The sequence below is a fragment of the Narcine bancroftii genome, chromosome 2 (genome assembly GCF_036971445.1).
Source record: "Narcine bancroftii isolate sNarBan1 chromosome 2, sNarBan1.hap1, whole genome shotgun sequence".
NCBI classification, from domain to species: domain Eukaryota; kingdom Metazoa; phylum Chordata; class Chondrichthyes; order Torpediniformes; family Narcinidae; genus Narcine; species Narcine bancroftii.
In genome coordinates this window covers 218,299,411-218,325,453 of record NC_091470.1, presented here as the reverse complement: position 1 = coordinate 218,325,453, position 26,043 = coordinate 218,299,411, and the positions used below count along the sequence as shown (strand labels likewise).

Here is a 26,043-nt window from a genome sequence, read left to right as displayed (position 1 = left end):
CTTCTCTTGGCTTTGGGGTTGGGAGGGTGGGTGGCGTTTGTGTGAATAAATAACCCAAGCGAGCGGTCAAGTTGCAAGTGAGCAACAAATAAAGGTAGACACTTGAGAAAGGAGTCCATCAATTCAAGGAGTGTGGTTCTAATCGAATTGATTTCTTTGAAACTTTCTTTTGCCCATCATTCTTTATCAGAGGTAGACAGTGCTTGGCAAACCTGCTCAGATTTCTGGAACCTTCTTCAGAAGTAAGCATGAATCACGATTAGGAAGACATTATTCCATCTGATGAACTTCCTGCTGATCATTATCTGGATTACACCAGAATCCTAAAGCACCGATTGATTTCTAAAATGAAATTGCAAGTCGTTCCAAGTAGCCCTAACATTTACCTCTGCTGTCGTGCTATCCTTTAGTTTCCAGGCTCTTGAAAAGAAAAGTCTTCAGGCCATAATTAATGTTCTGAAAGAGATTAATAGGAAGTGAGGAAAAGCCATGGAAACAGTGTTGCCATGACAACAACTGATGTGGGGTAGATAAGCCTGAGGTAAAGCTCAGAGCTGTAGAGCAGCTAGATTCCCCTTCACAGAAGACAGCTGTCAGCTTTCTGCTGGTGAGAACTTTGATATTGTTGAATCTGTGTGTGCTTTTTACTGTGCTTACTTTCCAGTCAAACCGTGAAAACAGTTTCACTGCTATCTTAAAACTAATACTGGGACATTTAAATATCCCCCACCATCCAGCGTAAGTGCAGTTAAGAGAAATTTAAAAGTAAATTTTCATTTCCATCTGCGCTAAGAATTCAAAATTAATTGTTGATTTAAATTCCAAGAAGAAGAAGAAGAGGAATTGATTGTAAGCACGGTCTGTTTTGTGACCCTTCTGAAGGATGATGAACTTTGCTGAGAGTTTTGTATTGTCCAATAATATTGCAAAAAAACAACTTTGAAGCTGACAGGGGACCATCCACCAGGCACTTCTCTTTTAAACTGCAAATTTTATGGATGAGAAAAATTGGTCCTATTTGTGATCTTTTTGAGGTTTTTTTTGTCTTTTACTGGCCAATATATTATCTTGTGATGTTTGAGTTCACCCGTGTTATGAGGAGACAGTGGAAAAAGAAAAATGTGCCAGCACAACATTTGATGTTCAAATATTATTCCAGATGTTTGCAGGCAGACAACAGATTTCATGTTATAAGCCTTTTGATGATTGTGCCAGAAGTTTGTGAAGGGGAACCAAGGTATCACAGCCTTTAATCAGTTTTTCCTTTAGTTTTGTAAGCTTATGAAATGCGTGCTCTGGTGTTTGCTATTTCACAGTGCCGTGCAGTTTAGGAAGAAGAATGAGTGGGCATGACTGGGAGGGGACGATGTGGTTGTAGAGAATCAGGACTTGAGGGTCGCTGATGACCTGCAGAGCTCGGGGGGCAGCTGATGAACCATAGAACTGAGGAGGGAAGTGTAAGAATGTTATTGGTCATGATGGGTTGGAGTTTGATGAAATGCTTTGAGGAGAAGGCATGTGAACGTCAAGGCCCGTTAATGAAGTCGGTCAGTACTTGGAGAAAACTTGCTCAGCAAGTATGCAGAGATGGAAAAGTATAAATAATGAGCAGGGCCTGTGCACATGTTATTCCTGTGTTTGCTGAACTAATTTTGGTCTAAATTGAGCAATACTTTAAAAAAAAATAGATACATTGAGAGATAGGGCAAACCCCTCAGCTCCCCCAGCCTGCTCTGCCATTTTGTAAGCTCAGGGCAGTTAAGATTGTAACCATAACTCTGCATTCCAGTCTACTAAAAATGATCACTTACTTATCAATAATTGATCAATCTCTGCCTTAAATGACTTTTGAGGAAGATAAATTGAAAGGCTTCATGAAAGATGTTTTGATTGGTGCTTATCTTATGTAGGCGAGCTCTTATTTTTAGGTTGTGATCTCTGGTTCTAGATTATTTCACAAGAGAAAACCTTCTTCCTTTCAACTGAAACGTACAAGATTTCCCGCCTCAGTCAAGTCCTGCTCACCTTTGAGCAGATGCAAATGTACCTTGTGTGACAACTTGTCCATTCATGGTATCGTTCCGGTATGACCTTTCTGAAATGCCACCAATACATTAACATTCTCCCTTAAGAATGGAGACTAGGCTGCACACTGTTCCCGAGATGCCTTATGTCACTGAAGGATAAAGTCCCCACTTTTTGTAAACAACAGGATTTTGTTGCTTTCCCAATGATATGCTATACTGGCATTAGGGTTAGGGTTAGCCTTTTTCCAATCATACGCTGACTTCATTTTTAGTTTCTGCCAAAAATGTTCATGTACATATTTTTCCACATTACCTTCCATTTTCCAGATCAATTGGCATTTACTGCATACCCACTTACAGCTTTCTTTTTAATATACTTTTATTGATTTGGAAGAGAGAAATATTACATATTGACCACAGAATAACCACCCAGCATAATACAATAGAATACAGAATATGAGACAAATTACTAACACATTGTCTTGTCTACAATGTTCGAATCCAATTAAATTTCCCTTAAGAAAACTTCAGCTCATATTCAAATACGTATCACAACATACTCATGAATAATTAGGGCAATCTCTTCGACTTATAAAGAGAAAAGCGAAAAAAAGGAAAAGAAAGAAAAAGAAAAAAGAACCCCCCTCCCCCTATACTAATCCTACCCCTCTCACTAAACATAGTCGTCATCAAATAATATGTAAAGAATTGAATCTCGTCTCCTGGATATCGGACAGGGAAAACCCCAGGGCACCCACACCTATGTATTCAAATTATGATAATAGTCCATAAATGGACCCCATATCTTGTCAAATTCAATCATAATCTCCTTAATGTTATATCTAATATTCTCCAAACACAAGCAAAATATAATACCTTGCATCCATTGCATATGAGTTGGTAGTAAACTATCTTTCCACTTCATCAAAATTGCTCATCAGGCCATCAATGAAGTAAAGGCTCCAATTATTTTTTGAATTAAATTCAAGGAAATATTTTCCTCTTGATAATAACCAGACAAAGCTATACAAGGACAAGGTTCCAGTATGACCCTGAGAATCTCTCATAGAGTTTGGAAAAATTGTTCCCAAAAATCTTTTAGTTTTGGATGATCCCAAAACATATGAATCAGAGAGGCCTCAAAGATTTTACATTTCTCACATAATGGATCAACATCAGAATAAAAATGAGATAGTTTAACTTTGGACATGTGTACTCCATCTACCACTTCAAATTGTAATAAATAATGTCATGCACAGAATGAGGTCAAACCTATTATCCCAATCTTCATCTGAAGATGTTCAAATCTCATTCCCATTCATTCTTGATTCCCCTCCCTGAAAATATTCTTAGATTCATCAAGTGGTTGCGATCAAAACATTGTGATAAAACTTTATATCAAAAAGTGAAAGTAAAAAAGTAAAATGTATTTTTCCAAGAATACAATATTTGTTTCAATCATTGCCCATTCAAGTACCAGAATTTTTCTTTCAAATCTTGAATAAAATTATACGTGAATTTGTTTGGAAAGGTACGATGTCAAGAATTGGTTTAGAAAAATTAATGTGGAAATTTAATCAGGGTGGACTAAGACGACCAAATTTTAAGAAGTATTTTAAAGCAGCTCAATTGAGGTTTTTGTCCTCCTGTTATCAACGGGATGAAAAACCAGCTTGGATTCAAATAGAAATGAATAAAATTGGTGAAACCATTTCGAAGTTAATTTTGTATAAATGGAATAGTGAGTCGTTTAAAGGAACTAAAGATTTTTCTGTATTGAAACATATTTTAAACATTTGGAATAGAATTCATATTGAGGGAGGAATTAAAGTGATCAATTATCAAAAATGTTGTTAAAACAAAATCAACTTCTTCCTTTAACTTTGAACAATTCTTTATCTGATCATTGGTAAACAGAGAATAAAGGATTGGTTCTTAGGATCTTTCCTTAAATTTTGATTAATTAAAAGATAAATACAATATACATATTATCAATTAAAAATGTATTTGAAAAAGAAACTGGAAGCAGATTTGAGACTCCCTAAACAAAGTCAATTTGAAGATATATCAGATACATTTGTTGTTAAGAAATTTATTACTAATAATTACAAGAAACTATAAAGAAAAAAAGATTTATATAAATTAAAAATCTTGGAGAACAAGATTGGGAGAAAGAATTAAATATACAAATTCAGGAGATTTGGTCAAAATTATGTTATGAAAGTTTTACGAATACAGTAAATGTTAGATATCAAATGGTTCAATATTTTTTTTCATCGATTGTGTTAAACTCCACCTAAGTTAAATGGGCTTAATCGTAATTATTCATATAAGTGTTTTCGATGTGCAAAAGAAATAGGGATGTGAAAAAGTGGAAAGGTTTTGGAATGAACTGAGTTTATTATTAGGACAAATTATGAAGATAAAGCTATTAAAGGTTCCAAGAATATTTTTACTTGGAGATATCTCTGAAGAGGATACGAAATTGGAATTGGATAAAAACGAAGAAAAAGGTTTAAGTATCACAATACCAATTGCAAAGAAATGTAGAGCGATATCATGGAAAGATGACAGAGAAGTATTATTAAGTAGATGGTATAATGAGATGTGAAATTGGAAAAAAATTATGTATAGTTTAAGGAATTAAGTTAAAATTTTTTAGAGTATTTGGAAACCTTATATGGATTTTATGGATAATTTTCTGTCCACCTCTTTTATTTTATCCACTCCTCTCGATCAGTTTTAATAACAATTAATGATTGTATATGCTAATATTATTGTATATTAAATGGTAGATGTTTCTTTCTTTTCTTTGCTTACTTTTGGATGGGAAGGGAATGGGGAGAAAAATATAAAAGTATTTTTGTATCATTGGCGATGGATATTTGATTAATGATTTATTCATTTTTTTCTCTAATGAAATTACATAAAACTAAAAAAAAAGTAAATGAAGGATATTGGTTTCAGGAATTCAAAGAAAGTTAAGAAATTTGGACTGAGCAAAATGCCTAATTTTTAGGTATCTAAAAAAATGCCTGTTAGAAAGATTAAATGTAACTGTTAATTATTCAAATGAATTGAACTTACCTCGAATTTACAAATTCCTAAAACTTTTTATACCCAATCTGACCCACACAGTGAAATCATCCAAATAGAGGGTTGAGAAAGGCAATTTTTCATAATAGGGTTAGCAGGAGAAACACTGAGAAAGCCAAAAAAATGTCTAAATTGTGCCCATATTCTTAATCTATGTCTCGTTATCGGATAATTTGTCAGTTTCGAAAACGAAAAGTATAAAGAGGAACCTGAAACTGCCAATAAAGCTGAATTTTTAGAAAAACTCAATTCCATTTCTACCCAAGAGGGATGATCACCTAAAGTATCAAAATGTAATGGCAACAATAAATTTTGTATATTAACTGCCCAACAGTAATATCTAAAGTTTGGGAGAGATAAACCCCCATTCCTTTTGTTCGTTTGAAAATAGGCCTTATTTACATGGTGCTGTTTATCTTGCTATATTTATGAAGAAATAATTGAATCTAATGAATCAAACTAAGTTTTAAGAATAAAAAAATTGGTAAAGATTGGAACATATGCACCAAAATTTACTTAAAATGTTCATTCTATTTCCATCATTGTCATACACAAAGGTGTTCATCCTGACAACAAATCTTTAGTCTGGTTAATTAACTCTTAAAACAATTCTTTTGATAAGTTCTTACAACTCTTTTTAACTGTGATTCCCAAATATTTGAATTGGCCTTTAATTATTTTGGAAGGGAAATTAGCTATAAATTGCTAAAGGCCCTTTTATGGGTAGTAATTCACTTTTATGAAAATTGACTTTTTAACCCAGAAAACTGACTCAGTTGGGCAAAGTTGATATAAAGAGAATTCAGGGTTGGAAATAAACAACAAGAGATCATATACATATAAGGAGACTTTATGTCCAGTTCCCTTTCTACAAATATCACTAAAATCTCCACTATCCCGCAGAGCAACAGCTAAAGGTTCCAAACTCAGGTCAAACAGCAAATGGCCTAAAGGGCAACCTTGTCGAGTTCCTCTATAACATCGAAAAAATATTGATTGTTGCAAATTTGAAGGCATTGAAGCATTAGGGGAGTGGTCCTCAACCTTTTCCTTCCCGCTCACATCCCACTTTAATTATTCCCTGCGCCTTCGGTGCTCTTTGATCAGTAAGGGATTGCTGAAGGAGGTATGTGGGTGGGAAGAGAAGGTTGAGACCCAATTGTTACTGAAATAATTTGCTTGGGAAAAATTGTCATTGGCCCATTCCCTTTGGAGATATGAAACCGTGCACATAACGAGTCAATGAGGTACAATTAAAATAGTGGTTTTCAAACTTTTTCTTTCCACCCACATACCACCTTAAGCAATCCCTTACTAATCACAGAGCACCTATGGCATAGGGATTACTTAAAGTGGTATGTGAGTGGAAAGAAAAAGGTTGAGAACTATTGCATTAGGGCATAAATACATTACTTTAATCCACTTTATAATTGGACCAAAATTAAATTTCTTTAGAGTAGCAAACATATATCCCATTCAACTTGATCAAATGTTTTTTTGGCATCCAATGAGAGAACACATTCAGTCATTGGAATGGAAGGTAAATATAAAATATTCAATAATCAATATATATTGAATAGTGATTTTTTAAATAAAACTTGTCTGGTCAGTGTTGATGATTAATGGTAAGGTATTCTCTAATCTATGGGCAAGAACTTTAGATAAAATCTTCGCATCTACATTAAGTAATGAATTGGGTCTATAAGAAACACTCAGTTGGTTCCTTGCCTTTCTTCAAAATGAGAGATATACTTGCTTTATTGAATGAGGAAGGAAGTTTCCCTTCCCTAAATGAATCATCAAACTTAGAGCTTAAGTTTTATATAGCTTAAGCTTAATCTTTTAAAAAGATTTATATAATTCAACAGAATATCCATCTGGTCCTGGGGCTTTACCAGATTGCAATGAAGAGAAACCTATAAGTAATTCCTCTTGAGAAATGGGAGCTTCGAGACTTGCATGTATATCCTATTAAATAGTTGGTAAATTCAAATGATCTAATAGATCTGACATAGCAGTGAAATCATTATTGAATTCTGAGGTGTAGCGTTTAGAATAAAATTCCTTAAAAATCAAGTTTATTTCAGAATGATCTGTAGTCATGGTACCATCACTCCTCGGAATCTTGCCTTTTAGCTGATATTCCTTTTAACTGTCCAGCCAATAGTTCACCAGTTTTGTAAAAGTAACTCCTACTCCTCAACAATTGCTGTAAGAGTGTAATAGAGTAAGTAGCGAGAAGGTCAAATTTAGTTTGAAGTTCTACTCTTACAGAAATCTGGATTGCTATTAATAAATTAATTTGTTTGACGTGGTTAATTAATTCCAACTTTCCCATGATCTTTTTCTTAATATTGGCAGTATGCAAAATGATTTGGCCTCTTAATCTTAAATAGGCCTTTGTTGTATCCCACACAATCAAATTAGATATCATTGGGGAAGAGTTAGTAGTGAAAAAGAATTGTATTTGCCTCTCCAAAAAAGCTTAATTATTTATCTACAAGTAGTAAGTTATTAAATCTCCATTGTCTTTTTGTAAAAGGTGTGTCTGAGAAATTCAAAGGTAAAAGAACAGGAGGATGATCTAATGTAACTATTCCTTGATATTCATATGTTTTAATCGTATAAATCAGTTGATTATCAATTAAAAAATAATCGATTCTAGAATACAAATGATATACATTTGAGAAAAAAGGAATATTCTCTATTATTGGGATTTAGAAAATGCCAAATATCTGAAACACCAAAATTATATAAGAAAGATTGAATTACAACTGCAGATTTAGAGAGAGTAGTTGGTCTCAAAGAAGACCGTACTTAAACAGTAATTGAAATCTCCTCCTAAAACCAATGAGTAACGATTTAGATTAGGCAAGACTGAGAAAAGCTCTCAATAAGAATGCCTTCTCAGTGCATGAACATTTGCCAAATTTATTATCTAATTTACCTGAAAGAATAACAAAATTAACTAAAACACTATTATAAGTATGAATGGGATATTTTGATCAATTAAATTAGTAAGTCCTCTAACATTAGCTTCCAAGGAGGAATGAATATAATCTTTATCGGAATTTCTAATGTGGGTTTCTTGAAAAAAAACAATATTTGCTTTTAATTGTCTGAGATGGGCCATTACTCTACACTGTTTAATCACCCCATTCATGCTTTTTATATTCCAAGATCATTTTAATGGGGACATCATCGGAATTAATCTTGATTATTATAGCTGGGTGTGCTGGATTCCTCCACTGATGAAAAAAAAACCTTTCAATTTTGATTCAATACAAAATTTGGAAAAAGAAAAATATGCTATACAGATTACACTAATTACACCTAGGTATTAAACCCCCCCCCCCCCCCATTTTCAGCTTCCTTATGTCCTTTCAGTTCTTTTGTGATTTCATAATTGCAGCAACTACACTTTTGATGTCTTCATCAAAGTTTTTTATATACTTTTTGAGAAGTTGGAGTCCAGGTAGATTTCTATGACACACAACCTGTTACTTAGAACATAGAACAGTACATCACAAGCCCTTCTGCCCACTATGTTTTGTCAATCCATATAAACTTAATTCACAGCCAATCTAATCCTTCCCTCCCTTCCTTCCTGTCTTGCCAACCAGTTATGCCTATATTTCCTGTCCAGGTTTCCTCCAGTCAAGATGTCAAATCCTTCTCATCCTTATGCCAAGATGCTATATCCTATGCCATGAGCTTTTATTTTAACCCTTGATGTACACATTATCAAAAGCTTTGTGGAAATCTACATACAGTTAATTCACCAGTTTCTTATTATCCACATTGCATCCTCAAACAACTCAATCACAGTTGCTGAATACCAGGAGTCTTTCATAGATTTACAAAAATGTTACCTGGGTTTCAGCATCTAGATTACAGAGAAATATTGACCAGATTAGGTCTTTATTCCTTGGAGTGTAGAAGGTTGAGGGGGGATTTGATAGAGGTATTTAAGATTATGAGGGGGGTAGATAGAGTTGATGTGGATAGGCTTTTTCCCTTGAGATAGAAACAAGAGGTCATGAGTTAAGATTTAAGGGGCAAAAGTTTAGATGTAGCATGTAGTATGGAATGACCTTCCGGGAGAAGTAGTGGTGGCAGGGTCCATTGTATCATTTAATGAAAAATTGGATAGGTATATGGATGGGTGGGGAATGGAGGGTTACGGTGTAGGTAGATGGGACTAGAGGAGAGTACTTTGTTGGGTGCGGACTAGAAAGGCCGAGATGGCGTATTTTGATGCTATAATTGTTATATGGTTATAAAACTATACTGGCTTTGTCTCATTCCTTGATAATCTCAAGAGTCCAGCTATAATATCTTCATTCATAGTTTCCCACATTTATGCTAAGAATAGGCGATCATTTCATGTTTTCTGTCTCATTCCTTCTTGAATAAAGGAGTGGGTTTTGTTATTTTTCAATATATATAAAATACTTTCCCTTGGATGCCTGGAAAATTAAAACCAAAATGTCAACTACCACACTAGCCATAATTGGGTGGCATGGATAGTGAGGTGATATGCGCAATGCCATTCTAGCATCAGGGATCTGGGTTCGAATCCAGTGCTGTCCATAAGGATTTTGTACATTCCCCCTGTGTCTGTGTGGGTTTCCTCTGGGTGCTCCGGTTTCATCCCACCCTTCAAAAGGTTATCGGTTAATTGGCGGGTATTTTGGCAGCACAGGCTCAAGGGCCAGATGGGCCTGCTACCATGCTATATGGCTAAATTTAAAAAAATGAACATTAAATTCAACTTCATCCAAGCATTTTTTTTAAAAGAAATCATGATATGGAGCTTTACGAGTCTACAGTTCCAACAGTTTGCTCAGTATCACTGCCCAAATGATTATCGTTTCCTGAGTAAATCCTTCCCTTTCAATTTCTGATCCATCCATTCCCTTTCCTCCCCATTCAGTCAGCTATCCCCTCCCACTTATATCCAACTATGCCCTCTTTCCCGTTAGCCTGCGCTCCTCTCCCTGCTGCTTCCTTCTTCCTCTCCTCCCCCAAATCTTTATTCAGGCACCTGTTTGCACTTTGCCCCGACCTTGATGAAGGGCTTAGGCTTGAAAAGTTGTCTCCTCTTTACTTCCTCTAGACTGCATGACCTGCTGAGTTTCTCCAGGAATTTTACGCATTGCATTTGTAATCGCAATTTGGACTTGCCATCCTACCCGGAATAAATCACGTGGAGGACAGATTTCAGTAATGAAGTGAGCGAAAAGAACATAGAATATTATAGCACAGTAAAGACCCTTTGGCCTGCCACATGGTGCTGACCTAAGTAAACCTACTCAACAATCTACACCTTCCCTATCTCACTCCCATAACCCTCTGTTTTTCTTGCATCCATGTCTCTTCTACATCCATGAGTCTTCAATGACCCTACTGTACCAGCCTCCACCCACTTCTCTCTGTTTTAAAAAAAATGCTCGCCACTGACATCTCCACTAAACTTCCCTCCCTGTCCATTAGTATTCTCATGCTGGGAAAAAGTTGTGGATGCCCATCCTCTCTGTGCCTCTCAGAACCTTGTCGGCCTCTATTAAGTCATCTCTCATCTTTCTTTGCTGTAAAGGGAAAAGTCATAGCTCTGCTGACCTTGCCTCATATGGTATGCTCTCCAATCCAGGCAACATCTTGGTAAATCTGCATCCTCTGCACCCTCTCCATAGCTTCCACATCCTTTCGATAAAGAGGTGACCAGAACTGCACACAATATTCCAAGTGTGGTCTCGCCAGAGATTTACAGAGCTGCAATGTTACCTCATGACTCTTGAACTCAATCCTTCAGCTAATGAAGGCCAACATACCATAACTACCCAATTAACCTACATGGCAAAAAAATTATGGACTTGGACCCCAATATCCCTCCATTTTTCCACACTGTTAAAAACTCCACCATTCACCATGTATTTGCCTTCAAGTTTGACTTTCCAAATGCATCACTTTACATTATTCAGAATGAACTCCAACTGCCACTTTTCCACTCAACTCTGCATCCTGTCTGTTACAACCTCGGACAACCTCCTACACCATCAACAACCCACCCAACCTTTGTATCATCTGCAAACCTACTTACCCATTCCTCTAATTCTTCATCCAGATCACTTTTAAAAATCACATTCAGCAAGTGTCTCAGAATTGGTCCCCGTGGAATTCCACTAGTCTCTGATCTCTGGCAGAATGCGTTCTGTCTACTCCTACCCTCTGCTTTCTGCAGGCAAGCCAATTCTGAATTCACACAGCCGAGGTTCCCGTGGGTCCCTGCCTCATGAATTTCCCAAGCAGGACCTTGTTAAATGCCTTAGTAAAATCCATATACCTCTCAACTACCATCATACCTTCATCTACTTATTTCTCACTTCCTCAAAAATCTCAATTAGGCTTGTGAGGCAAGACCTACCCCTCACAATGTCATGTGGATTTCCCTTAAGGTCTCTCTCAAAGTACGTAAATCGTGTCCCTAAGAATCCTTGACAATAATTTGCCCATCACTGATGGCTTATAATTCCCAGGATTCTCCCTAGATTAAATAAGGGGACTGCATTTGCCATTCCTCAATCCTCTGGCACTTCCCCTGTGGTGAAGCAGGATGTAAAGATCATTGCCAATGCTTCAGCAATATTTTCTCTCGCTTCCTGTCATAATCTAGGGTATATTTCATCCAATCTTGGAAATTTAGCAACCCTAACAGTTTTAAGAAGGTACAGCACTTTCTCTTTCTTAACCTTAACATGCTTGAGAACATAATCTTATTCCATACTGACCTCACATTGTCCGAGGTCCCTCTCTCTGGTGAACACTGAAGCTAAGTGTTCATTTAGGATCTCATCTGCCTTCAGGCACACATTGCCTCCTTTTCCTTATGTGGCCCTACCTACATGCTGTGGAGCGTGTCGAAAGAATCAAAGACATTGATCCAAACCAAGGCTTTTATTAACTAAAAGACTGGAGCATATCACAAGTAGGTCGACCAGTCCAGAATGACCTGGTCTGGCTAGGAGCAATCCTTTAAGACCTGCCAGTAGGTGTGGCTACACTCTCAGTCAAGCACAGTCATCCTACACTGCCATCTGTACATATGAACATATACGCATTGGTGATAGAATCTGTGCTATCACATTCACACCTTCTTTGAGAACTGACCCCGGGGTGGATGAAGGTTAGGGGCTGTACCAGTCAGGGGGGCCTGACCATCCAGCGTAACCGCCATTGTGCTGGGATTGGAGGCACCGGAGTCGTGTTGCTGGCAGGCCCGTAGGGTGCGGCCACTGCTTCGGTCAATTCCACAACAGCATTGTTGATAGTCTGGCCTGAGCTGGTGGGGTGGTGCTGGTCCCTCTGTTCAAGCACATGACCTGAGGAGAAGCAATAGGGGGAGGTTGGGTTAAAGGCACTCCTGCATCTGATCTGGGTTGGGCTAGGTCCCTTACTGAGACTGTGTCCTCCCACCCATCCGGGTACTCAATGTAGGCATAATGCGGGTTCGCATGGAGCAGAGTCACTCGGCCAACCAAGGGGTTGTTCTTTGAGTACTGAACGTGACATCGTAAGAGGACCGGACTGGGAACCGTGAGCCACGCCGGTATGGTTGTTCCTGATTTGAATTTCCTCAGGAAAGAGAACATCCTTTCATGGGGGGTAGCATTGGTCGTGGTGCATAGGAGGGAGTAGATGGAGTGTAGGGCACTAGTGAGCATGTTCTGCCAGCGAGAGATGGGGAGATCTTTGGACCAGAGGGTAAGCGTATCCGCTTTCCAGACGGTAGCATTCACTCTTTCGACTTGCCCTATACCACGTGGGTTATAGCTGGTGGTCCTACTTGAAGAAATACCACGCTCCAGAAGGAACCGTCGCAACTCTGCGCTCATAAATGAGGACCCCCTGTCACTGTGGATGTAACTGGGTTACCCGAAGATGGCGAAGATGTTGTGCAGGGCCTCTATGACTGAGGAGGCAGTTATGTCCGAGCAGGGCACAGGAAACGGGAAGTGGGAGTATTCATCGTTGGCTGTAAGGATGTAAGTGTTATGGTTGGTCGACGGTAGGGTCCCCTTGAAGTCTACGCTGAGACGCTCAAAGGGGCAGGTGGCTTTGATGACGTGGATGTTCTCCAGATGGAAGAAGAGGGACTTACACTCAACGCACACTGGGCAGGCTCGGGTCATGGAGCAAATCTCCTCGACCTTGTAAGGCAGGTTGCAAGCTTTGACGAAGTGCGTGAAACTAGTGACCCCTGGATGACAGAGCTCCTCGTGGAGTCTCTGCAGCCTGTCCAGTTGTATGTTGGTGCAAGTCCCTGTGGAGAGTGCATCTGGCGGGTCGTTGAGTTTACCAGGCTGATACAGTATGTCATAATTAAAGGTGGAGAGTTTGATTCTCCACCTGGTGATTTTGTCATTCTTGATCTTGCCTCACTGGGTATTGCTAAACATGAAGGAGACCGCGCGTTTGTCAGTCACAAGTGTAAAGCACCAGCCAGTAAAGTAGTGTCTCCAACGACGTACTGCTTTGACTATGGCCTGGGCCTCTTACTTGACAGAGGAGTGTCGGCTCTCAGGACCCTGGAAGGTTCTGGAGAAGAAGGCTACCGGCTGACTGGCCTGGTTCAAAGTGGCTGCCAGTACAAAGTCGAACGCATCGCTATCAACTTGGAATGGAATGGACTCGTTGATGGCGTGCAGCGTTGCAGCAGCGATGTCCAATTTGATGCGGTCGAAGGCCGCTATGTCTTCGGTTGACAGGGGGAAGGAGGTGGTCTTGATGAGTGGCCCTGCCTTGTCGGCATAGTGTGGAACCCATTGGGCATAGTAAGAGAAAAAGCCCAGGCAGCGTCTGAGTGCCTTCTGGGTGTGGTAGGGTGTGGGGAGAAAGTCCATGAGGAAACGCATGTGGTCAGGGTCCGCATGACCACCCCAAAGTAGCAGTCAGCCCATTCTGGTCCACCATCCGGTCCGTTTCCCGCTGGAAGACCGCGACGCCATTTGTGACCCCAAAGGGTACCCTAAGGAATTGATACAGCCACCCATTTGCTTCAAAGGCCATGAAAGGTTGGTCTTCTCTTCGGATCGGGAGCTGATGATAGGTCGAACCTAAGTTATTGGTCGAAAATACACACTATTGGGTGACTTGATTCACCATATCCGTGATCCATGGAAGGGGGTACGCATCCAGAAGCATGAAGCGGTTGATTGTCTGGCTGTAGTCAACCACCATCAGCGGCTTCACCCCGTTTTTAACAACCACCACCTGGGCCCTCCAGGGACTCGAGCTAGGTTCGATAACACCCTCATCCAGCAGTCTACGCACCTCGCTTGTGATAAATTTCCTGTGTTTATAACTATATTGCCGGCTTTTGGTGGCCACAGGCTTCCAGCCAGGGGTGATGTTTGCGAAAAGCACTGGCGGAGCAACTCAGAGGTTGGAGAGACTACAGGTGAAGCCCCGGGGAGTGGGGGTGGGTGGCTCAGGCTCCCGCTGGCAGGAGGCTTCTGGGGTGGAGTGGTTACAGAGAGAGAGGTGAGCGTGAGGCCACCCAAAGTGCAGGGAAACAGTTTGAAACTGGCACAGAAAATCCAGTCCCAGTAGTGCAGGGGCGCACAATTGGGGAAGGACTAATAGTTTGAAGTCTGTGAACGTTATGTTCTGGACCTACAGGGTCACCACGCAGTATCCCTTTACCCCAGTCGAGTGCGATCTGGTCGCCAATGAAATTCTCTGTGCAGTGGGGAGAATAGCCAGTTTGCAACGGTGGGCCAGGTCTGGGTGGATAAAACTGTCAGTTGACCCAGGGTCAAATAAGCAATTGGTATAGTGTCCATGCACTTTAATCAGTTCCATTGCTTTTGTGAGGGGTTGGGGGAAGTCTTGGTCGAGGGTTATTGATGCAGAGACTTGTAATGGGGACAGTGGAGTCCTGCATGATGATGTCATCCAACGTGTACGTGATGATGACATGCAAACAGTTGGGCCTGAAGAGACAGCGTCGAGGAGTTGGTGTTGCTGCCTGCAGCCTGCTGGGGATGTCGGCCAGCCAACGGTAAGTGTTGGGGGTCGCTGCTTGCTGTCGGCGGTGGGGCATTCAGTGGCGGCGGGTCCCTGGTCAGCAGCATCGGTGGGTCCCGTGTCAGCAGCATCGGTCGCGGCGGCGTGTCCAGTGTCGGTGGGTACCGGGTCAGTAGCGTCAGTTGCAGTTGCGGATACCTGGACAGCTGCCTCGGTGGTGGCAGGTCCCCAGTCAGTAGTGGCAGTGGGTCCTCGGTTGGCAGCGCTGGCTGCGGGTCCCTGGTCGGCGGCGGCGGCAGGTCCCTGGTCGTCAGTGGTGGCGGCCATTGATGTCGGAGCTGGGGCCTGGTCAGACGTTGCTTCGTGAGATAGGGTGAATGTCATTGCAGCGAGGGTGGATTGTACCTTCTGCACTCGGCGTCTGTCCCGTGATGTCAGGCGCTGCCGCACGGTGGAGTCCCCACTCTCATTGGACAAGAGCTCTGAGGAAGAAGTTTTTGAAATGGAGAGTGGTGATTGGGCTTCACACGAGGCATTGTGTTTGACGGTGGCCATTTTGCAGCGACAGACTACAGCAAAGTGCCCATTTTTAAGGCACTTCTGGCACCTGGCTTTTCTCGCCGGGCATTGGGACCTGCTGTGCTTGTTCCTCCCACAGAAATAACACTTTGGGTTGCATCGGGCAGCATAGCGACAGTAGAGGGAGGGCATCCTACTCATATCAGAGTGTGGGGTCCAGACCCGAGAGTACATATCCATACTTAAGACCGCAGCCTCCATCATCTCTGCAATCCAGATCACATCCTTTAGGTTTTCTCCCCCGTGCTCTAGCAGGCGCTGCCTCACCTCATTCGATCGAACCCCGGCCACATAGTCATCCCGAATGAGTTCGTCTGTGGTCTCTGCAGCAGTTCTATCTGTGCAGGCACAGTCCCTGCCTATTGTCCTTAGTGCCTGAATATAAGCTCTACAGGTCTTTTGCCTCCTTATAGCAAGTTTGTACCAAGCATAGACCCTGTTCACCGGTCGCTCGTAGAGCCCTTTCAGCACCTTCATGGCTGCGGCATAAGTGGTCGCGTCCTGGACACTCTGGTAGACTCTTGGGGTCACCATAGCCATAAATATTAGTAGTCGATGGCTGTCCTCTATCAAGGTAGGGTCAGAGAGCTGTAATTATGTTTCGAAGCATCTCACCCAGTGCTTAAAGTCATTTGAGGCTGTAGTTGACTGTGGGTTGATGTCAAGGCATTTCAGCCGTAGCATACATTCCATCCCTTCAAAACTTTTTAGTTAATAAAATTGTAGAGCGCGTCGAAAGAACCAAAGACTTGTTGATCCAAACCAAGGCTTTCATTAACTAAAAGACTGGAGCATATCACAAGTAGGTCGACCAGTCCAGAATGACCTGGTCTGGCTAGGAGCAATCCTTTAAGACCTGCCAGTAGGTGTGGCTATGCTCTCAGCCAATCACAGTCATCCTACACTACCATCTGTACATATACCCATTGGTGATAGAATCTGTACTATCACACACACGCGCATCATCCTAGTGTTTTTCTCTCATAAAAAGCATTAGGGATTTCCTTATCTACTTGTCATGGCCTTCTTGTGTCCTCTTCTAGTTCACCTAAATCCTTCCTTAAGTTGCTTCCTGGCTACTGTTACTTCTCTGTGTAACTTGGGAGGCTTCTTAAATAATTTAGAGATTCAAGGTACAAATAGCAAAGAGATTTTACTTACTGTTGTCTTCCACCATTTCAGGAAATTGTTCACACACTCACATATACATATGCAGTGGTGCACTCAGTTACTACAGTGAGAAGGGTGTATTCTGACATGGTTACAAGATAGTTCACAATATCCTGACTATATAACATCCCTCCTTCTCAAGATAAAGAAACATTTTGTATTCTTTATCACTTTCTTTCCAGTGCAATTTAAGTAACTGAATCGATATCACATCTTGTGGATTTGGCTGTGATCGTTGGGCTCTGCATTGCTGGTCCATGTGGAGGTAATGTAGTTTGTTGTGCTTCACCTGACAACTGCTGTGTTAATGTTTCTGTATTAGTGGTTGTGGTCTCTTCACTTGATACCTCACTTGATATTGGTGTTGCCGGCTTTGCTGGTATTAAAGCTTTCTGCTTCATCACATCTTGTGTCAGCCAGATGTGAATTCTGTTCCTCCTCAGCTGATTGCCAGAGTCTGTCTTGACATTGAATGATCTTGGTGTCTCAGCTTCTCTGATGACCTTTGCTGGGGTCCATGTTTTCAACATTGGCTCTTGAATATTCACATGCTGCCCTCTGAAGAGTTCTGGCAATGTTTGTGCACGTTTGTTAAAATGCTGGCATCCTTTTTCATGTGTGTCAGCCAGTCTTCTGATTTCCTCCTGGTCTTCTGGAGGGTGTATTTTGCTTGGCAGAGTTGTTTTATATCTTCTGCCATTTAGAAGTTCTGCCGGAGACGTCATGTCAGCCCTAACGGTGTTGCTGGTAATGATCGAAGAGCGAGGTCTGGGTCTTCTTTTGTTATGTGACACTTAACTAGTGTGCGTTTCACAGTTTGCTCTTGTCTTTCAATGAACCCATGTCCTTTGGGGTAGTTTGGATGATGTAGTGATAACAAACCCATACTCTGCAGCCAGCTTTCTGAATTCTTGTGAGTGAATTCTTGTGTTCCATTGCCACATATTCCTTGCTCGGGTATTTCTTGTTCAGCAAGGAGCGCTCTAATTTCTGAGGTGATAGTTGACACTCTCAGGTCTTTCATCCTTTTGACGAATAGAAACTTAGAGCAGTAGCAGGCTACTATTAAATACCACCCTTGATTCTCCGTGAACAAGTCTGCTCCCACTGTGTACTATGGCCTGGCAGGTACTTCTGTAGAAATCATTTCCTCTTTGTGTTGTGTGTTTCTGTTGACGCTTTTGGATATCTTCTTCACCTGGATCTCATATTTGACAGAGATCAATTGCAACTCCTGGCAGCAATCCATACCTAGAATTGCTGGTCAGTTTGCGTCTACCACGTAGAATGTACAGAGGATGTTCTTTCCCTTAAGGGAGCCATTGATCTTAGCTTTCCCTAGCTGCTTGATCATGGGTCCAGCATAGGCCACTAATGTGACATTTGCTGTTTCTAATGCACCATCTTTTGGATTCCCCTTTTATTATGTTCTCTGGGAATATCTGGTGGTAGAGTCTGAGTGGAAGGACATTGCTTTGTGATCCAGTATCCAGATTCACCATAAAGTTAAATATCATAGGCTTGTTCTGGATTGTCTTCTGCATTTGGATCCTGGAGTGCAACTCGCTTCCTTCTTTCATCTCACCCGACATCTTGTGAAGGTGTATGGATTCTATGTCCAGTATCTGGGTGTCAGAGTCCTATTGTTGTTTCCTTTTATGTGGTGGATCCTCTTCTTGTCTTTTTTCTTCACTGGTATCGACAATGAGATAGACAACAGACTCGCCAAGGCAAATAGCGCCTTTGGAAGACTACACAAAAGAGTCTGGAAAAACAACCAACTGAAAAACCTCACAAAGATAAGCGTATACAGAGCCGTTGTCATACCCACACTCCTGTTCGGCTCCGAATCATGGGTCCTCTACCGGCACCACCTACGGCTCCTAGAACGCTTCCACCAGCGTTGTCTCCGCTCCATCCTCAACATCCATTGGAGCGCTTACACCCCTAACGTCGAAGTACTCGAGATGGCAGAGGTCGACAGCATCGAGTCCACGCTGATGAAGATCCAGCTGCGCTGGATGGGTCACATCTCCAGAATGGAGGACCATCGCCTTCCCAAGATCGTGTTATATGGCGAGCTCTCCACTGGCCACCGTGACAGAGGTGCACCAAAGAAAAGGTACAAGGACTGCCTAAAGAAATCTCTTGGTGCCTGCCACATTGACCACCGCCAGTGTGCTGATAACGCCTCAAACCGTGCATCTTGGCGCCTCACAGTTTGGCGGGCAGCAACTTCCTTTGAAGAAGACCGCAGAGCCCACCTCACTGACAAAAGGCAAAGGAGGAAAAACCCAACACCCAACCCCAACCAACCAATTGTCCCTTGCAACCGCTGCAATCGTGTCTGCCTGTCCCGCATCGGACTTGTCAGCCACAAACGAGCCTGCAGCTGACGTGGACTTTTTACCCCCTCCATAAATCTTCGTCCGCGAAGCCAAGCCAAAGATTACTGGTTTCTTCATTCCAGACTTTCACATCTTCACCCAGTGGTTTGCTTTACTACAGTCTCTATATTCAGAACTGTATGCAGGGCATTTGTCATCAAAGTGTTTTGTCTGCCATACTTCCTGCAGGTCTTGGGGGGGTTTGCACTTTTCAGATTGTATTCTTTATAGCATCAACCCTTCCTTCTCTTTGCTGTGGGTGGGTCTGCATTGATAGGGATTTCATTTGCATCCTCATGGCTTGAAAGGCTCTAGCTGTGTCTATAGCTTTGGCCAGCTTCAAGTTATCCTTCCTTCTTTCGCACTTCGGGTTGGGCACTCCCCCATATTAGTTGATCAAGTAATCTTTTCTCTATACCTTTAAATCTGCACTTTGCAGCAACAATTTTTAGTCTAGTGAGGAAATTATCAACAGTCTCATCAGTCTCTTGCATTAAGCCTTGAAATTCATGGCATTTGATTCCATGATTAGATCTGGGTTCAAGGTGAAAACTTTGCAAATATCTGCACTGGATCATTTTTCTCCACCTCTGTAAGGTCCCAGCTATTAAATAAGTCAAGACAAGTATAGAACTGACCTCCTCTGCTGTTGCATTTTTAAAATAGCTTTTGAATGCTAAATTGCACTTCTGCTGAAACTTTTTAAATGATTCAACAATGTCTTCAGCCTCCCCGTCCATCATCGGGTGAACTGCTGTTGCTCCAGCCATTTATTTTAGTATTTTATACCATTGTTATGTCTCTGTGTTACTTGGGAAGCTTCTTAAATAACTTAGAGATGAAAGATTCAGATAACAGAAGAGATTTTACCTACTGATGCCTTTCACCATCTCAGGAAACTGTCCACACATTCACATATAGATACACCCCACAGAAGTGCACTACAGTCACTACAGTGAGAAGAGTGTATTCTCATACAGTTACAAAATAGTTCACATTATCGTGACTATATAACAGCTACTATATAATTTTTTATGAGCTCTTCTTGTCATTCGCTTTCAGAACCCTTCTGTTGGCATCTTTCTACCATTTAACTTGCTGTCTCACCTCTTTTGTCAACCACAGTTTCCTTGTCCTACCATCTTTTCCCCGTCTCAGTGACATAAACCTATCCAGAACCCCATGCAAAATCTGCTGACCTTTCTCTCCATTCTGGCAGTGACCCACTCACACACTGGCCACTCCACACTACACTCTTGTCTTGGGTAAACTTATACCTCTCATTTTGTTCATTTTAGATTGGTCGCAGTGTTTGAGCTACCGAAAGAAAATAGACACACACACCGAGAGCAGTTCAGTTTATACAAATGTTTATTACTAATTCAAAAGCTGATTTCACACTACAATATGCAAGCCCTTCCCAACTATACTTATCAACGCTTTGACTGGTCCCAACTGCCGAAGCAAGGCAACGACTGCACACTTGTAGTAGGTTGTCAGGGCGCCGGTAGCAGCTTCTCCACCTCCCCCGACCGGGACGTTGCTCGGACTCTGGCTGTTCTTCCTTCTTGACAAGAGGTGTTCCCACCCCTCGGAGAGTCTAAACTTCAGCAGCAGGACCACAGGCTTATATACCCCAAAAACAATTAATCATGCGCCTACTCCTTCTAACATTTGTCAGTCAAAATCAAAACTGAACATACTATTCTACAATTTAGAAGATTAATTATTATGGAACCAGGATGCTATGATTTCCTGGTTCATCTCGTAGATACAAAGACTTATTAAAACTTCTCAGGCTTTGCAATGCCATGCTATCCTACATTTAGGAAAGAACAATTAATCATGCGCCTACTTCTTCTAACATTTGTTAGTCAAAATCAAAGCTGAACATACTATCCTACAATTTAGAAGATTAATTATTATGGAACCAAGATGCTATGATTTCCTGGTTTATCTCGTAGATACAAAGACTTATTAAAACTTCTCAAGCAAGAAAGTTTGTGACCAATTCGTCAATTTCAGAGTGTCGCATTTGACAACTGCTTTCCCTGGGCCTCACAGTGGAATTCCATTTCAAAGTGTATCTTCAGATAAATCCCCATTGCTGAGTTTAATTACATTTGCTAGTTCTGACAGTAAGGTGACCTGAGTGTGGCCCCAGTGTCATCAGTTCCACATAAGCAAAAAGCATCTGGGCACTTGGTTTTAATCCTCCATTAAAACTCTGAAGGAAAAATTGAGAAAATAAAGTATTGTTGGCTTTCCAGTGGATGCTGTACCTATCAGACACTGGCAGAACTCCACAGTGGGTAATCAAAAGCAGCTTGATAATGGGAAATGGCCCTGAACATCAAAGCTCCCGAAGCCAGCGTACTTGATGTCTATTCAATGAAAGGAAGACCAAGGTGGAACTGCAGGCCGCAGCCCTTAATGGCAAACCACCCACTATTAAGGAAAATTTCAAACAAAGAAGAGTTTGTCTGCAAACAGGTCGGTAAAGTACAAGCATGCTTTATATCCAGTCTGGCAGGAATAACAAAAAATGGCAGCTCAGACAGGAGCACACACACGTAATCTGAGGATGTGTCAAACATCGTGTGAACTGCTCCCATCCTGCACATAGAGGAGGATAGAAACAGGACCAACAACTCACACCAACCACCAACTAGGTGATAGGATGGTTCTTTTTTGCACTTGGCCAATAATTTTATTATTGCTTTTATTCACAGTTACTTGTAAATAGCACAATTCTTTGTACCTCTGGTTAGCTGCTAATTGCATTTCATTGGCTTCGTATCTGCACTTGGCACAATGACAATAAAGTTGAACCAATCTATACCTAGTATAGATAGATAGGGGGGCATCATATAATGTCATAGGATCAGCACACGAGGAACTGACTCCCTTGGTATATTAGTTTAAAAAATGCTAATTAAGTAATGTTTTAAACTAATTAATATTTCTAAAATATATCTGTGTTTCTACTTTACAAATAAAAACCCCTCCGAAAAGAGATAAATGAGCTGCAGCCCATCGAGAAGAAAGGACGAGAATAGACCTGAAGCCTACCTCCACGATGAAGCAGGGAGCGAGCATTCGAGCTGCTCCCTGGGTGAGTGATCCCCTTGAAGGGCCCTCCACTGGTGTCACTCACCTGCAAATACAGAGGAGAACCCAGAACTGAACTGCGCATGAGCAGGAAGTTGCACATGTGCAGGACAGCAAAGCACAAGGAGCTACTGGGAGTAGGGCCACAAGCCATGGAGAAGATGGGGACATCCACTTCAGTGCCACACGACGAGGAGTCGGGCTCCAGAAGAGGATCTTCAAATGAAGACAAAGAAGAACAACAACAAGAAAAGAATTAAAGGAGTTAAGATTATTTCAGAGAGTAAAGTAAAAAATTTAACTACAACAATAATACATCAGTTTAAAATAATGAAAATGGAAATGAAGGAAGAAATGAAAGGATTGAAGGCAGAAATGAAAGATATGAAAGGGGAAATTAACCAAATGTTAGAGGTTGTGAATAAAATGAAGAAGAAATTGTATAAAATGGATGAGAAAGTAACGAGGGTCCAGGAGGAAATGCAGCATGTTGAAGACAGGGTATCGATTGTGGAAAATACAACTACTGGTTTAATCATGGAGAGTCAAAAGCTTTTAGAGAAGGTGAATGCATTGGAAAACTTCGGTAGAAGGAATAATATTAAAATAATGGGCCTTCCGGAAGAGATAGAGGGTCCGGATGCAATTTGTTTTTTTTTTCAAAAATGGATCCCTGAAGTTTTGGTAGAGCAAAATTTTAAAGATCCATTTCAAATTAAAAGATCTCACAGGGATCTGAAAGCAAAACCTCTTCCAAACCAGAAGCTGCACTCTATATTAATCAATTATTTACATTATCAAGACAGAGAGAAGGTTCTAAGTCAGTGGTACTCAACCTTTTACTTTCCATTCACATACCACTTTAAGTATTCCCTATGCAATAAGAGATTAGTCAGGGATTGCTTAAGGTAGTATGTGGGTGGGAAAGAAAAAGTTTAAAAACCACTGTTTTAATCGTACCTAATTAACTCGTTATGTGCATGGTTTCATAACTCCAAAGGAAATGGGCCAATGAGAATTGTTTGCACGTACAATATTTCAGTAACAATTGGGTCTAGAGCAGTGATTCTCACACTTCCATTCCCACTCACATACCACCTTAGACAATCAATGGGATGGAAATAGAATTCTATTTTATCCTGATCCGAGTGAAGATTTACTGAAGGAAAGAATTCAATCCAGCTAAGAAATCTCTTTTTGATTATGGCTACCAATTTGTGCTATGTTACCCTGCAATTTTGAAGATTTTTGTTTGGAGAGACGAAAATAAATTCTTTTCTAATTTTGCTAAAGCAGAATTCACCCAGGAGTCTCCCTAGCGTGCAGCTCCAAGAAGATACTGCATCTCTGCTGGAATGAAATATTTTCTTTTTTTTGTTTCATTATTATTGAAAAAGAGAAAATTTGAAAAAAGAAATTGGAATGAATTATTTTTTTTCTTCATCGTTTTAGTGTTCCGGGATGCTATTTTAGTTGTGGATAACTAATTAAAGATTATAGAGTAAATGTCCCCTGGGAGTTGGGAGGAGTGGGGGTACTGATCGCTACAGGATTATATGTGTTTCTGTGACCTTGGTCGCAACCTGTAAAATGGAGGGAGGTACTGTTGGACATCCTTTAAACAACATTTAAAGGGAGGGTTTTGTTTGTGTCTATGTAGAGTTATGTGTGGGACTATGTATGTGTCCTGGGTAAACTTGTACCTCTCATTTTGTTCGTTTTAGATTGGTCACAGTGTTTGAGCTACCGAAAGAAAATAGACACACACACCGAGAGCAGTTCAGTTTATACAAATGTTTATTACAAATTCAAAAGCTGATTTCAAACTACAATATGTTAGACCTTCCCAACTATACTTATCAACGCCTGGACTGATCCCAACTGCCGAAGCGAGGCAACGACTGCACACTTGTAGTAGGTTGTCGGGGCGCCGGTAGCAGCTTCGCCACCTCCCTCGACCGGGACGTTAGCTGGACTCTAGAAGTTCTTCTTCTTGCTGAGAGATTTTGCCACCTCTCGGAGAGTCTCACACTTCAGCAGTGGGACCATGGCTTATATTACCCAAAAAACTGCTTACCCAAGCACCTATTCCCAGCACAGCAAGAAAGATAAGTGAGCAAGTTAGCATGCTAGGCTTCTATCGAATAACGTAATTTTCAGCTTATCACTTTGAATGCAATGGTTTATTTTGCATCAAGGCTAGGCCCCTGACAGTCTGTGACCAAAACAAACAAGAAGATTAAATGTTCTTGGTACACAGATGTCCTTTCATCAGATAACTGCATCTCTGGCCCCTCGGTGGAATTTAGCTTATGTCTGCTGATTCTAAAAAACAAGCAGGTTCTCAGCCTTGCAGAAGCAGAGGCTGCAAAAGTAAAAAACACAGTTTGAATCTTCCATTACAGTATGTTTTTGAGTGTTTATCTATTTTTTTCTTTCTTCTCTCTGGAGGTGATGCGTACTGACACATAGAATTAGGAGGAGATTTGTGGGGGAAGTTAATGTAAGTTATATGAAAGGGATTCATTATAGTTTACCAAGATGAATAAGGTAATTAAATTTATAAATTTTAATGTTAATGGGTTAAATGGATCTGTAAAAAGAAAGTGAGTGCTAACACATATTAAGAAAATGGGACTCGATGTAGCTTTTCTCCAAGAATCACATTTAACCAGAAAAAAATGGTTGCAATTAAAAAGGGACTGGGTTGGACATGTATTGTCTTCTTCACTTAATTCTAAGACAAGAGGTGTGGTAATTTTGATTAAAAAAAATAATCTTCCAATTAAAATTCAAAATGTTGTGATGGACCAGGCAGGGAGATATGTAATGGTACATTGTCAAGTATATTCTGATTTGTGGACTTTTTAAAATTTGTATGCTCATAACATAGATGATGAAAAATTTATTCAAGAAAAATTTCTTAATTTAGCCAAGGGCACATGATATGTTTATAGGTGGGGATTTTAATTTCTGTTTAGATCCATTGTTGGATGGATCCACTTGAGTAGCAATGAGAACAAAAGCAGCAAAAGCTACACTGAGAAACTTGAACTTAATAGATGTATGAAGGAGGATTCGTCTGAGAGAGAAAGATTATTCATTTTATTCGAGTAGGCATGATTTTAAGATGAATCTAAGTTGACATGCACCTTAAATTAGGTTGGTTTCAAGGATTGTGATTTCCACAACAGAAGCCAAAATATTCCAGGAAACTTCATTCATAAAAGGTGACTGTTCTTCTAAACGGTAGTCATATTTTTCTTTTAAAGAACCAAATGGGATCCATGTCTTGTCCCATCGGCTGTAATCAGCGAGGAGAGATTACAGCTCCTCCTGTCGGATATGAGGGGATGCCGAAAGCGCTTAAGGTTCCTGCCTGTGTCAGAGGTTTGGATCTGGAGCTTGGGCCGCCAATGGTTTAGACTGGACTCTATGTGGCTGTGGGGGCTGTGGAAGCACTGGAGATGAAGCTGCAGACACTCAGTGACTCTGGGGGGACTCTCTCTTGTTTCTCTTTCTCTGACTGTAAGAGACACTTCAGGCAATTTCTGCCGATGGCGAATCTGTCTGCATTAGAGCAGTCAAAAGAAATTTCATGAAATAAGACTCTTTTATATTACAATGACAATATATTGAATCTT

The 26,043-nt window shown here is 40.8% G+C and overlaps 1 protein-coding gene across 2 annotated transcripts in view; it reads left to right on the top strand.

Annotated features, from left to right (window-relative positions):
• The first annotated feature begins 523 nt into the window (after positions 1-523).
• ppp1r17 (protein phosphatase 1 regulatory subunit 17) overlaps positions 524-26,043 on the top strand; it is a 91,882-nt gene continuing 66,362 nt past the window's right edge. For both annotated transcript variants that reach the window (XM_069915387.1, XM_069915386.1), the window contains exon 1: positions 524-607. The gene's annotated coding sequence lies outside the window, so the exon portion shown is untranslated. The remainder of the gene's footprint in view (positions 608-26,043) is intronic.